The sequence below is a fragment of the Pan paniscus genome, chromosome 1, assembly GCF_029289425.2.
Source record: "Pan paniscus chromosome 1, NHGRI_mPanPan1-v2.0_pri, whole genome shotgun sequence".
Lineage (NCBI taxonomy): Eukaryota > Metazoa > Chordata > Mammalia > Primates > Hominidae > Pan > Pan paniscus.
This window is the reverse complement of record NC_073249.2, coordinates 100,229,862-100,244,461: the sequence shown is the minus strand read 5'-3', so window position 1 is coordinate 100,244,461 and position 14,600 is coordinate 100,229,862. Positions and strand designations below refer to the sequence as shown.

Sequence of the window (14,600 nt, the reverse complement as noted above, 5' to 3'; positions counted from 1 at the left end):
CAGCCTCCCTAGTAGCTGGGACTACAGGTACCCGCCACCCCGCCCGGCTAATTTTTTGTATTTTTAGTAGAGACGCGGTTTCACCGTGTTAGCCAGGATGGTCTCGATCTCCTGACCTCGTGATCCATCCACCTCAGCCTCCCAAAGTGCTGGGATTACAGGCTTCATCATTTCTTAAAGGCCAAGTGTGAACTATTGTGACAGCTTAGAATCTCTGAGAGTCCCAGACACATAGCCTGTTTTGCCCATTTACTGGGTCTTTCCTCCCACGTACTTAGTGCTGATAAGACACATGTAGCAGGGAAAGAGAATTTCTCGAGCTTGCCACAGTGGTGTAGGCATATAAGTCATGAATGCATGATAGAGCACCACCAGAGCACAGGCACAAAACGTGGTTGCTTCTCTCACATAAAACAAAAGGCATCTACCACTGATGTTGGAGCTAGAAACCTGTCCAACCCTTGCCCCCAGGTATAGGCCAGCTGCTGAGGCAGAGTTAGACACAAAAGCTGTCTATACTGGACAAGGGGAGGAGATCTGCTCTTGCCCAAGACTTCCCATCATTGAAAGGTAGAGTTCCACCACTCCCAGGGGATGTCATAGGAACACTAGGACTCAGGCACCCATGGCCTGAGGTTTAGTACACATTCAGTGCAATCAGTAATATGAGTTGGTTTCAATCGATCATTTGAGTTGGTTGCAGACCCTTTCCTTTAGTGAGGAAAAACTGTGATGTGGGTACAAAGTTTCCACGTTTAGGAAAGATTGGCCCGTCCTTCAGGATATTATGTTGATTGGATTTCTCTCAACCTCCTTTAGTTGTGTTTACCGTTATTAAAATTCAGTGACATTCACTTGGATGAAGTGGTAATAAAAACAAGTTGTGAGAATTTCTAGTGATTTTTGATCCCAAGCCTTGTATCACTGTTGGGCCTTCATGTGTGTACTTGAAAACAAAACATGTACAATTGTCGCACTGGTTTGAAGATTTTAATGGTGAAAGCAACCTAATCAGTAATCAGTACTGTATCTAGAAACCAATCTTGGAAATATGTGATTATGCTCTTTTAAAATAGCTGAAAAGAAGGCCGGGTGTTCTGGCTCATTCCTACAATCCCAGCACTTTGAGGGGCCAAGGTGGGCAGATCACTGAAGGCCAGGAGTTCAAGGCCAGAAGCCTGGCCAAGATGATGAAACCCTGTCTTTACTAAAAACACAAAAATCAGCTGGGGGTGGTGGTGCACATCTGTAATTCCAGTTACTCAGGAGGCTGAGGCAGGAGAATCCCTTGAACATGGGACTCGAAGGTGGAGGTTGCAGTCAGCTGAGATCCTGCTACTGTACCCCAACCTGGGTGACAGGGAGATTCTGTCTCAAAATAAATAAATAAATAAAATAGCTGAAAACAAATGACTCTGTGTTTATTCTCACTTTGTTCTTGTTTTGTTGTATAGTATTTAAATAAAAGCAGATTATTTATCCTCATACTGAATTTCCAAAACTGATATTTGCATTTAACATTTTGTTAAATGATGGAGAGAAAATTTAATTTTCTTACTTTGAAAAGTTTGGCATAGGTTCTGTCACATTTTTGATGCTTTCAATCACAGTCTGTCATTAGAATGCTGGCAACTAGTTACATGCAAGGAGTATCCTAACCACTTTAATACAATGGTTTGAAGTGCTGCAGGCAGTAACTACTGGACACCAAATCACAGTGTTTTTATTGGTGACATGTTAGAGAGAAATAGAACTTTCTGCAGTACAAATGTCCTATTAACAAATCCTTGTGCTATTAGCTTACAGGACTTTGACTCCTGGGTCTGAAAAAGGCACCTACTCCTGCTAAATCTTGAATATTGACACGATTCAATGCCTCATCTTCAGACCCTGAGGAAGACGACAATCCAAATAAACTGCTTTCATGAGAAACAGAACAAGAAATTGAAACAATTTAATATCTCTAGACCCAACAATCCCACCTGTCCCCTTTTCCACCTCATGCCTCCTCTTCCTCTGGACAGAAGAGATGGGCACATGACAATGGTAAGGCCGGAGTCTGAGGGATAAGTTTAGTTCAGAGACTTTCTTTTCTTTCTCTTTTCTTTTCTTTCCTTCCTTCCTTCCTTTTTCCTTTCTTTCTTTTTTTTTTTTTTTTTTTTTTTTTTTTGCATTTTTGGTAGACACAATGTTTCACCATATTGCCCAGGCTAGACTCAAACTCCTAAGTTCAAGTGATCCACCCACCTTGGCCTCTCAAATTCAGAGATTTTCTATAAATTAGACATTACACTCAGGAGCACACTGATGCAAGGCCAGCAACTGGCCCCGTGTATCAGAATAACAGGGTTTTCTAGAGCATTCATCTGCTTTTTCATAGAAAAGTATAAAAGGTCATGAAAGGTTTTTGAAACTCTTACCTTATGGTCAAACTAATTATAATTAAATTTGTGTATAAGGTTTTATTAAAATTATCTTTAACATTTTAATACACCACACAAAGGTAAAATTTAGTTTTCTCTTTTGATCAAAATGTTTGTGTAATATTAATAATAGATAAAATATTTTTGTTTACCTTTTGGCTAAATGATTGAGTATTCTAAGGTGACCTGTGATCCTATTTTGTGATATCAAGTGTCTCAAAACTTTGATATCTGGCAAACTTTCTAAGAGTAAAATTTCTAAATTCAGCCTTTTGGACCTCAAATTAACTTTTTGGATATTAGGTTCTTGAAGTCCAAGAGAGATATATTAGGCTTCTTAGGCTTATTTGTTATGTAGAATTATGCATGAAGCATTGTCAAATCTGAGGTGGTGTTTCACTTCCTTTGGGTTCTATTGACACAGATGTGTTGTTAATGTGTGTTCCAGGATTGTATGAGATTCCTAGAGTTCTGATATGCTGTCGGTAATAATGATGATTATTACGTTAAATTGTTGTGTGCCACAGAACCAACCAAATTCCCTTGTCAACTGTATCTTTAACTATGGCTGTCTTAAGGCTTTTGTCATCCACAATTGTTGTTTTGCTTTGATTCTTCTCAAAAAGTGACTTATAATCAGTTACAGTCCAGGCCTTGGTTTTTTGGGGAAGTCCATGAAAAGGACTCTTGGATGCAGGTTTCTGATAACTCTGGAGATCGTGCCATTAACTAAAGAGAAAATTTCCAGGGCACTAACAGAAAGGCTGATGTGTTCATAGAGATTGCTAGCCCAGTATGAAGCAGAGCAGGAGATGATTGCATGGATTAAACTAATGGAGGACTGAAATAAGTTTTTATGGCCTTTGTTTGTTTGTTTGAAACATGGTTTATTCTTCAGAATCTGGAGAACTTTTTTCCTTTTGAGCTATTTATAGCCTGAAACAATTGAGTAGAATAGTCTTCTAAACAGAATTTGAGGCATATTTTTCTCTCTCTGCTGAATTTCTCCAGAATTTGTAAACTGAATATTCTTAATTCATGACAATGTGTTTATTTGCATAAGTTCAATAAGATTCTGTTTTCTTTTATAACCTGACACAGGTGGAGGAATTGGTAATTTTCCCAGGGCTTTGCCTGAAATGGCATTGTGAAATGTTCCAGCAAAGCCCATTTAGGAGAGCCTATGTGAACAATGATTCTTGCTGCACTTTGTGTGGGTAATCAGGCCAAGTATATGGGACTGAAGCTTCTTTTGCAAGTAGGTTGGTCCTGCTGTGTTTTATCTTTAGTGGAAATGGGGAACTGGAGAGAGGAAGGTTGTTTCAGGAGAAACCATGGTATTAGATGAATGTTTGATTCCTGGGTGGCCATGCGGTCACCCATGGTGTGGAGCTGCCCAGGATGCCCCTTCTCCACATGACACAGCCAGAAAGATGGATGACCAGATTCCCCATGATTGAGGAACTGACAAATAGAAAGTGGGGACTGAAATCGATGCAATAGTCCCACAGACAGTGTTTTTGGATAGATGTAGAAATGGACCCTTCTAGTCTTAAAGCTTGAAACTTACATTTGTTTTATCTGAGTTCATTCCTCAGGAAAGGACCCTCAGCCTCTCAAAAAGCATCATAGACCTGAAACTCAGCAGATCACAGCATCCAGACAATGAGATGCCAGACCCCTCACTCATCATGAGTGCTTCCTCACCCCCCCAGTTCCTCTTTTCCTACTCACAGTTACGTTTCTTCCCTGCTACATAAACCCCTCACTTTAGTTGATCAGGGAGATTGATTTGAGACTGATCTCCCGTCTTCTCAGCTGCAGCACACAGTTAAAGCCTTCTTCCTTGGCAATACTCAATGTCTCAATGATTGGCTTTCTGTGAGCTGAGCAGCGGGCCTAGACCAAACACCTGGGCTTTCAGTAACAATACATGTACACTTTTAAAGCCTGCAATTAATGGGTCATGAGATATTGAGAAATTGGAATGACATCAACTTGGCCAATTCTGAGAAAATACACTGTGCTTAAATGTCAGGGCCCTGCCTCCTGACCTTGACAGTATATGGTTGATTTTGAGTCATAGCAGGTGAGTATGGCCTGGTTTGAGTGTTTTATACAAATATATAATATGGCTGATTGCATTTATTTTAAATCCAAAAAATTTCCATTTCTGGTGAGCAAATTTTGTTAAAACCAACCAAACAAACAAACATAGAAGTATATGAACAAGACAATGAATGATTCCCTGCTTCCCAATCTCATTTGATTGCTGTCTTCTGTTATATACTACAGGGAGGAAGGGGGCAAGGCACCCAGGATGTCCCATGTCCTGTTTTGACAATCATCTGGCCTCCTTGGGCAAACAGAAAAGAAGGAAAGCATCAAGAAAATAACAGAAATTTTGCAGAAATTTCATCTCCGGTCTGGGCGCAGTGGCTCACACCTGTAATCCCAGCACTTTGGGAGGCCAAGGTGGGCAAATCACTTGAGGTCAAGAGTTCAAGACCAGCCTGGCCAACATGGCAAAACCTCATCTCTACTAAATATACAAAATTTAACCAGGCATGGTGGCCCACGCTTGTAATCCCAGCTACTGGGGATTACAATCACTGGAACCCAGCAGATGGAGGTTGCAGTGAGGGGAGATCACCCACTGCCACTGCACTGCACTCCAGCCTGAGCAACAGAAGGAAACTCTGTCTCAATGGAAAGAAAGAAAGAAAGAAAGAAAGAAAGAAAGAAAGAAAGAAAGAAAGAAAGAAAGAAAGAAAGAAAGAAAGAAAGAAAAAGAAAGAAAGAGAGAAAGAGAGAAAGGGAAGGGAAGGGAAGGGAAGGAAGGAAGGAAGGAAGAAAAGAAAGAAAGAAAGAAGGAAAGAAAGAGAGAGAGAGAGAGAAAAGAAAAGAGGAAGAAACGAAGAAAGGAAGAAAGAAATTTCACCTAGGCACAGGAAACTCTATGACAGAGGCTTCAGGGGCTCTTCTCTGGCCCTAAACTCGCAGTGGATTTTTGCCTCATTTTCCGAGGTGCAAATGAAATGATAGAAGTCGATCAAAGGAGAGGGCAGAGAGAAAGCAAGAAGGATGGCTCCTTCCTGCAGGTCCACCTTCCTGGAGTGTTGCTTGTGGGATAATAGAAATGCCTTGACATGGGTGGGTGGGAACTATTGCTACTTATTAGGAATTCAGACGCTTCTGACAAATTCGTATTGTGAGGTTCCATGGTGTAATGGTGAGCACTCTGGACTCTGAATCCAGCTATCCGAGTTCGAGTCTCGGTGGAACCTTTCTGTTTAATTAGGACGGCAATGCCGTGTTTTACTCCCTAAATGGAATGGGGATTCTGCTGACGTTCGGAAGCTCTGCGCTGCGGGCCTCCGTGTCCCTTCTGCTCCCGCTGTCTGAGCCTCGCGATGCACGCCGCTCTCCTCATCCCCTCTTCGGTGTTCGGGGTCCCAGAAACCGGGTTCTCACAGTGGCCCGGACCACAGGGAAATCGCCGAATCATCCATTCGGGGTCAAAGAGCCTGGAGGATCCCCTTTCAGGGCCAGCCTCCTGGCACCCAGCAATCGGAGGCCCGGACTCCCCCCGCCAGGGACCCAGCGACCCAGCAAGTCCTCACCCCCTCTCAGGGCGACCCTAGGCCTCGGGGTGAGAGGTCTCCACTAAAAAGGCTGCCACCTCTCGATCCTAGACCCCGAGATTCCTTTCACCCGGGAAATCTCGTAATCGCATCCTTTGTCATTTTGGTAAGTAAACGGTGGCGTGAGAAATTTTTATGGGGTTAGCTCAGTCACTGGAGATTGTGTCTCAGTTTAGGATCGGTGGTTGGAGACCTAACTTGGGAGTAGCACTGCTTTATTCGCATGGCCCATCCAATTCCGAATGTTAATTTATTCTGTTCTTCATATTCAGATTTTTATGCCGAATTTCTAGCTCCTACGTCTCTATTGCGGGCCCTAAAAGTCGCTGTTTCACTAAGCTTTGGAAACTGACTCCGGGAAATTTCATTCTTTCCTCCCAAGATCTCAGCCGGAAGGAGAGATCCGCGCGGGCTGGGAGCGCGGGCTGGGAGCGCAGGCTGGAGCACGGGCTGGGAGCGCGGGTTCTGTTCCTCGGCCGCCCCGGCTGAACTCCCGCAGGACCACGGGGAAGAGGAGCCTGAGCAGCTCTGAGGGGCCAGTCTCTGACGGTGGGGCTCCCCCTCGTCCCGTCAGGACCCTGCCCCAAGGAGAAGACGCCTTAGGACGCTACCAGAGTTAAAAATGTTTTCTCCTGCGCTTCAGAGCACTCGGGATGAGGTTCCTGATGGGTCTTGGGAGCGAACTAAGATGTCACTCCAGGCGCTCAGGACCATCGCTCTGATTTTCATATTTTGGGGCTGAGAGCGGTTACGAAGGACTGAAAAACACCGCAGTCTTTGAGGGGCTCAGTTTGGAGGACGAGCTGGGGGAGGGGGACGGTGAGAAGACGCCTTCTTGGCTCCTTGGAGTGGACTGGCAGGTAAGGAAAAATCAACTCCGTTTCCCCTTGCAGGCTGCACTGCAGGGCCTGGGATGGAAAATTGGACAGTCAAAGAGTAACAATATTTATGTAGAGGTTGGCTGCATGCATTAAAAATTGTTATCCCTACAGATAAGTGTAGGAAGGGACCAGGGCACTGCTGTTCACCACCAGCTTTGCAGCATATGTAACTAAGAAAACAGTGTATAGTGCATAAAAAATTCATTCCTGTTCACAAATAATTGATCACAACCAGTTACAGGTTTCTTTGTTCCTTCTCCACTTCCACTGCTTCACTTGACTAGCCTTACAGGAAAAAAAAATCATTTGTAAATATGATATTGTTTCAGTTGATCCTCAGCCCACTCGTTCTCCACCCCCTGAAAGTAGCTGGAATAACAGGTGTGCTAATTTTTGTATTTTTAGTAGAGACAGGGTTTTGCCATTTTGGCCAGGCAGCTCTCGAACTTAAGAACTCAGGTGATCCGCCTGCCTGGGCCTCCCTGAACCTCTCTGCTGGGATTACAGGCATGAGCCACCCCACTTGGCCATCATTTGTATTTTGAATTTAAATATTTTGTAGTCATCACTCTTCAAAGATTCTGGGTATTGTTGCATGTGCATGATGGGATTCAGGACATGCTACTCCAAAATATAACATCTTGGGGTATTGAATATTTTATGCTAAAGGAATTTGAGTAAACAACAGAAGCAGGAAGGTCACTGTCACCCTCCGCCTGCCCTTCCTCCCTGAAGTCGATTGTAAGACTCTTATGTGAGAGGTGCCCTCTCTGTACCCAGAGGAAAGGTGCATCCTGGAGTGTGAAGACACAGGGACACAGAGAAGAGCCTGAACACAGAGGCCTGGCCACGTTTTCCCCAGTTTGTTACTGTTAGATCATACTTTTATTGTCTTATCATACTTCTCCATGACTATCCATTCTTCAATAAAACTACTGTTAAAAAACAAATAAACAAAAAACTGAGGTTTAGCTGTTTCCATGGGCCTTCATTTTCTTTGGAAGGCGCTCCTGTCACATAAAACTTACATTAAACAAATACATATGTTCTTCTCTTATTAGTCTGTGTTTTGCTGTAAGGGTCTCAGCAGTGAACCTAGGCTGGGTGAGGAAAAGTCATATTTCCTCCCCGACATGTACAAATGTCTTCCACTGTAAAGCTATAAAAATTTTATTGGGGCAGATGTGAAGCAAAAAATTGAATCATTATTCCCCTTTGGATGAGCTGAACAGATGAGCTAATAAACTCCCAGTTCCCCCCAGATAGAAATACTTCTCTAGCTCATTCCCCGAAGCTCCTTGAGGGTCAAACTTGCTGGAGATTGAGGGGCCTTCCTGGGATCTCCCAGCCCAGGAGGTTGCTGCTGGTGAGAGGATTGCTGCAGTCTCCCTGGGAGGGTGCATGGCCACTGGAAAGTATCACTGCTATAACTTCAATACAACCGGTTTTCATCACATCTGCTCTTTGTGCAGTGTTGCAGGCAAAATACAAGAGCTAACACGCACATGAGTAACACATGCACATCATCAACTGTGCCTGCAACCCAAAGTGCTACATGTCACACACAGTTGATGAGTGTGCGTATGTTTACTCATGTAGTCCTTACCTCAGGCAGAGGTCACGCCATCACCTTCATCTTCCATATGAGAAAACTGAGATGCACAAAGATGTTAAGTGACCTGCCCAGGGTCACTCAGCCAGCAAAGGAGGATTTGAAAGCGGGAATTTGAAGTGAAGGCAGCCTGTCTCCAGAAGACATTCTCAGACCCACTGTGTTTATACTGCTCCTAACAAAACCAGCCTTGCAAAAATTATGACAGTGAGAAAAACCTGACATAGGAAAACTATGACTGTGAAAGAAATCTGACCTAACTGACTGCATCTTGCTTCTAACCTCTGAGCTGCCCTTGTCCATTCCTGGGCATAGGCCAGGCTAACTATGAGAGGAGTTTAGTTCCAAGTCTAAGTCTGAAACAGAGATGATTGCCCATTCCTGAGACAAACCCCTTCCTTTCTTGGGGATCAGACCTCCTTAGCAAAGCTAACAAATCAGGTACGAGATTGGAAATTATGGCTCAGGAGAAACGCAGCCAGAAGCCACATGATTCCTAAGCTCCCCAACTGTGCCTTTATATAACAGTATTAGTGTCAAACCTAAGATTTGACAGGGTGTTCAAGGTATTTTTCAGACCCTGCCTTATGATGGACTAGCTGGCACACCCAGACCAGTAAACTGTCTCATCTTGTCCTGTGGCCCTCACCCAGGGACTGACTCAGTGCCATAAACAAGCTCTGACACTGTGATTTCATCCCCAACGCAACCAATCAGCTTTGCCCATTTCCTAGCCCCCTGCCTGCCAAACTATCCAAAAAAAAAAAAACAAAAAACCCTAGTCTCTGAATTTGGGGGGAGGCAGATTTGAGTAATAATAAACCCCTGTCCTGGTCCCTCAGCTGCCTTTGCATTTATTAAATTTTTTCCTTATTGTAGAAAGCCTGCTGTGCTCAGCTCCATTGGCTTTTCTGGGCAACCAGCAAGATAAACCTAGCAGGTAATTACACTAATAAAAGATAAACACAAATGGTAAGCATGCTTGAAAAGAAATGTAAGTCTGTATATTTCTTTTGAAGAAACACAAAAGGAGGAGGAATGATAAGATAGGCAATACACTGTCCTAAATATTTTCATGATTCTCCTGCCTCCCGCATTTCCTTCTTATCCCAATAACTGCTCCCCAGAAACCTTCAACTTAAACATGGTCCTGCCAGAACTGGGTTTGTCCTTCCCTTTACATTTTCCTCTCGCCTGCCCCACACCCCTTCCATATCTAATCTGTCCTTTCACTTCCAAGTCATTGAGTTTTTCCATTTAAAAATATGAAAGATACGGAAAGAAGAAGATAACCAGTTATCCATATTAGCAAAGTACTGTTCACATATGTACATATTTTTCTTCCAAACAATTTTAAAGTTACTCTCATTTTAAAAAAAATTATACATGCTTAGCATAGACCATACCACCAGTACAGAAAAAGTACAGATACATAAAATTTCTGATCACCTTAAGTTCAAAATAACTTTTGTTAACATTAGGGCAACACTCATTGAGTCATGTTCTTCTGGTATATCTACAGAGACAGTGTATATTTTAGGTAGACTGCCCCCCGCCCCATGCACCCACAAAAGAAAAAATAGAACAATAAAGAAAGCTATATATATATATATATATATATATATATATATATATGAGATATATTTTATATATATATCTCCACATACATATATGCTTTTGTAAAATTGAGCTTAGACTGTATTTTTATTTTACAAATATTCCATTTAATAGTGCATGAATTTAACTGAAGACGAGACAGAAACACAAACGAAGGAATTCCTGAACTCTCAATCACATTTAGAGAGACATTTTCTAAAGGAATCTTCTAAAGCTAAACGTACATTAAATTAAGTAGAAGGCATTATGATTTGCAGTGGTTTTCCTTTTTTTTGTTTTTTGTTTTGTTTTGTTTTGTTTTGTTTTTTGAGACCGAGTCTTCTCTGTCGCCGAGGCTGGAGTGCAGTGGCACAATCTCGGCTCACTGCAACCTCTGCCTCCCAGGTTCAAGCAATTCTCCTGCCTCAGCCTCCCAAGTAGCTGGGACTACAGGTGTGCACCACCACATCCAGCTAATTTTTGTATTTTTAGTAGAGATGGGGTTTCACTATGTTGGCTAGGATGGTCTCGATCTCTTGCCCTCGCGATCCATCTGCCTCGGCCTCCCAAAGTGCTGGGATTACAGGCGTAGGCCACTGCACCCGGCCTTCTTTTTCTTTTCTTTTCTTTTTTTTTTTTTTTTTTTAGCGTGGCATCACTCACTCTGTCACCCAGACTGGAGTGTGGTGGCGCCAGCTCAGCTCACTGCAACTTCCACCTCCCAGGTTCAAGAGATTCTCCTGCCTTAGCCTCCCAAGTAGCTGGGATTACAGGCGCCCGCCACCACACCCAGCTAATTTTTTTTTTTTTTGTATTTTTAGTAGAGATGAGGTTTCACCATGTTGGCCCGCTGGTTTCAAACTCCTTACCTCAGGTGATCCGCCTGCCTCAGCCTCCCAGAGTGCTAGGATTACAGGCATGAGCCACCGCACCCAGCCTGCAGCCTGCAGTGGTTTTCTTATTACTTTTTACAATCAAATTGATTAAGGCATTGGTTGAATATGGTACAATGCATCCATTTCAAGTTTGATGACATGTCTATTACTCCAAAAGGTCCTTTTGTGCCCTTTGTAGTCAGTCCCCTCGACTCCCTGAACCCAGCAATCAACGATGTAGTTTCTGTCACTATACAGGTTAGTTTCACCTGTTCTAGAAATTCAGCTTGATGGCGCCACAGAGGATGCACTCTTTTCATCACTCAGCATGAGGTTTTTGAGATTCACCCATGCTATCTCATGTTTCCATAATTTGTCCCATCTTCCTCTGGAAGAATATATCACAATAGGTCCATTCACCTCTTGATGCATATGAACCGTTTCCAGTTTCGGGACTATTGTAAACAAAGCTGCTAAGAACAAGTTCTTTTTGTGAATATATGTTTTGTAAATTCCATTTGTCATTCTTTAGTATTAACTTATTTTGTAAAAGGATGTCACCTTCACAAGTGCAAAATTCATTCAAATGTTTTTTGAAAAAAGTTGAGGCCTGAAGCAGAAGTCTACACAATTTCCTTTCTTATATTTCATAATTAAGGGGAAGAAACTTTATCTGGGATATTATTTCCTATCAGCAAATCCTTAATGTAAGTCACACACGATGCTAGCTGTACTATTAGACTATCTTCTGTAATCTGTGCAATAACTCCAAGAAGTACTTCATATTATTATTTTCCTGTAACACTTTCCAACTTGAAGCCTAGCAAATTGAAGGACCTGGCCCAAGGTCAAACAGAAGGCAAGGGGCAGCGCCAGGACCGGAAGAAGGCCTTCCCAAAGGCAGACAGAAGCTCATGTCTTTGTCAGAACCTCGGTATTTCTGATGCGCCTGGAAGTCAATATCCAAGCCGTTCTCAGCCACCGGATTGGTGGGTCCTTTTGCTCAGAAACTCCTCGATGAGGAATCCCAAGCATACGTTAGTGATGACGGTCCCGAAACAAGGGACATTTCTTAAACATTCTAAAAACCCTTTTGCTCATCGGTGGTAACGCAATGAAAGTTGTTTTCGGTCTCGCTTCATATATTTTATATTTGAGCAAGGCAATGTCCGCTGTTGGGGTTAGAAGTAAATGACTCGTCTTCATCAAACTAGATCAGTCCGTAAGAAGTACGGCTTCCACTCGCAGTGTCCTGAACACTCGCTGGGCGTCCTGTGCGTTCTAGCCGGTTTTCTTTGGAGCCGCGGGTTTCTGCACCGCGCCCGGGTTGGGATGGCAGAGGCTTCTCGGGACGTGCAGATCTATGAGTGCCGTCCCCAGGGTAGCCACCAGGGGACGCCATAGGCCTTCCTGCCGTGGTCCTCCTTGCCTTTTTCGTTTGGGCCAGGTAGTTTCTATTGACCAGGACATTACAGATCAGAAGTGGGTGGGGTCAGAAAACACACCCTGGGAGAGGCTGGCGAAATGCCCAGAACCTCCATCACTAGGCCTGGGGTTTTCTTCTGTAGTGGAATTCTTGTGCTCATGTAGTGCAGGGACAAAACCAATTAGATACTTCTGGGAGTTAAAAAGAGATGAATTTACAATGCCATTTGAGAAGGGGTATTAAGGAAACGTCCGAATTTGCCAGGGTACTGATGCGTGTCTGGTGCAAAACGCAGGTTGAGAGAGAGCTAAGTACTTCCTGTCCATGAAGGTGATAAGCGAGGGCCTGAAGAGGGACGGGGGAGGACACTGGCGCCAGAGATAGAAAGAGGCGGCTTGGGGGTGGGAAGCATGGGTCGGGGTGCTATTTAGAAAGTTGCCTGGCAATGGATGTGGGATGTGGAAGCGAGACATCAAACAAGAAGCTGTCACTTAAATGAAGTCTGAAGAAAGACTAGATATGTAAACGGCAGGAGATAGTGGATCCGGCTCCTCATAAAATTTCCCGCCTTATATTTCAGGGAGGATCGCAGCGCATTTTCGCCAAGACAGGTGAGACTGCGGTTCTGACCTGCGTGTCTCGGGATGAATTGCGTTAGGGCACCTGGGCGCCGGTAGACCCGTTCCCCTCCGCAAAGTAAGCGTGTTATGTCTACAACCCAACGGGAACACTAAGAGCCCCAAAGGCCCTGATTTCTTCCCAAAGAACAGCGCCCGTCTGCGTAGTTTGTGCCTGGCTCTACCAAGTGAGAACACATTCCCCGCTAGCACAGAAATCCTACAAACTCCTGAGGGGGCTGCGCTTAGAAGCAGAGGCTGTGTAAAAGGTGATTGGGGGCTAGGGAAAAACAAGAAGATTTTTACAGAGCGTGAGACCCCAAGAGAATGGAGACTATGGACCAATCTCTGCAAAAAGCAGCCTCATGTTGAAAGGAAGGAGCTGTGCGGCCTTCGCGCTACTTAGCTTGTGTTAAACAGGAACACAACGCCTGACGCTTATTTCTCCGGCAGGAACGACGGCGACATGTTACTTCCTGTTTCCCTGCCATCCGGCTGTAAGAATAACACACCACCACCAAGATTATACAGCAAAAAAAAGCGAGAAGTAGACCTTTGCATACCAACTGCTTTTTGCACTGGAAAATTCAGGGGAAAGCGCGAACGCAGTCCCCCACTACCACAAATTATGCAGTCGAGTTTCCCACAGTTGGGGAAATCGCAGAGGTCAACACATCCGGAGTGCAATGGATAAGCCTCGCTCTGGGAAAACCACTTTCATGATCATACTATCTCCCCTGCCAGGTAAGTGTGAGTTCACACACCTCCGCCCTGCAACAGCTCCATACGCCTCAACCTTTACAGACACGGTCACTTGCCCCGCGCACCCGCACCCCCACCCCCACCCCGCCCCATGCCACCCGGAGCCCTCCTAGCCCTGACACACAGCTGGGACTCTCACGTCCAACCAGCGGTCCCGGACTTGCTCCCAAAGCAGGAGAAATCCTTCGTGGGAAGCAGCAGCCCCTAAGCTGCCTCATCTACGTAGGAATCGCCCTATCCGTGATGTCACCGACAGCGCCTTTCCCGGTCCCCATCTGCTCTTCCGCCCGACCCTCCGCCACTCAGCCGACCAACCCGCTGCGGGAGCCGGCGGAGGAAGTGAAGTCTACCTCTATCTCCTTTCCCTCCCTTCCCCGCCCCTGGTCTCTCCCAAAGAAGTAGGTTCTTAGCCTGTGATGCCAAGGACCCCTTTGGCGGCCAGCTGGAGCCTGGGCGCTCTTCTTCGAGTAATGGCTTTTAATGCGCAAACTAGAAAGTTTAGGATTACAAAGAAAACCGGTTCTTTTCACATACGGTTATCCTTGTGATGTACCATTCCGCTTGACAGTGGAAGTCGTTCAATATCAGAGAGAAACCGTATCTATGAAACTAGAGAGGCTGCTCAGATGACTGCAAACCAGCCATCCTTACTTGTTTTATCACTAGGAATATTATAAAGACGGCTGTCCAGTTTCATTAATCTTGTAGGGTTTTTTTCAAATACAGCAATGTACAAAAATGTGCTGCCCCAGCAGAGCACACTG

At 44.4% G+C, this 14,600-nt stretch overlaps 2 non-coding genes across 2 annotated transcripts; one reads left to right on the top strand and one right to left on the bottom strand.

Annotated features, from left to right (window-relative positions):
- Positions 1-5,638: 5,638 nt before the first annotated feature.
- TRNAQ-CUG (transfer RNA glutamine (anticodon CUG)) lies at positions 5,639-5,710 on the top strand. Its single transcript has one exon. It is a non-coding gene; the product is annotated as a tRNA-Gln (tRNA).
- Positions 5,711-13,662: 7,952 nt separating this feature from the next.
- Positions 13,663-13,826, bottom strand: LOC112438688 (U1 spliceosomal RNA). Its single transcript, XR_003027065.1, has one exon. It is a non-coding gene; the product is annotated as a U1 spliceosomal RNA (small nuclear RNA).
- Between the last annotated feature and the right edge of the window lie 774 nt (positions 13,827-14,600).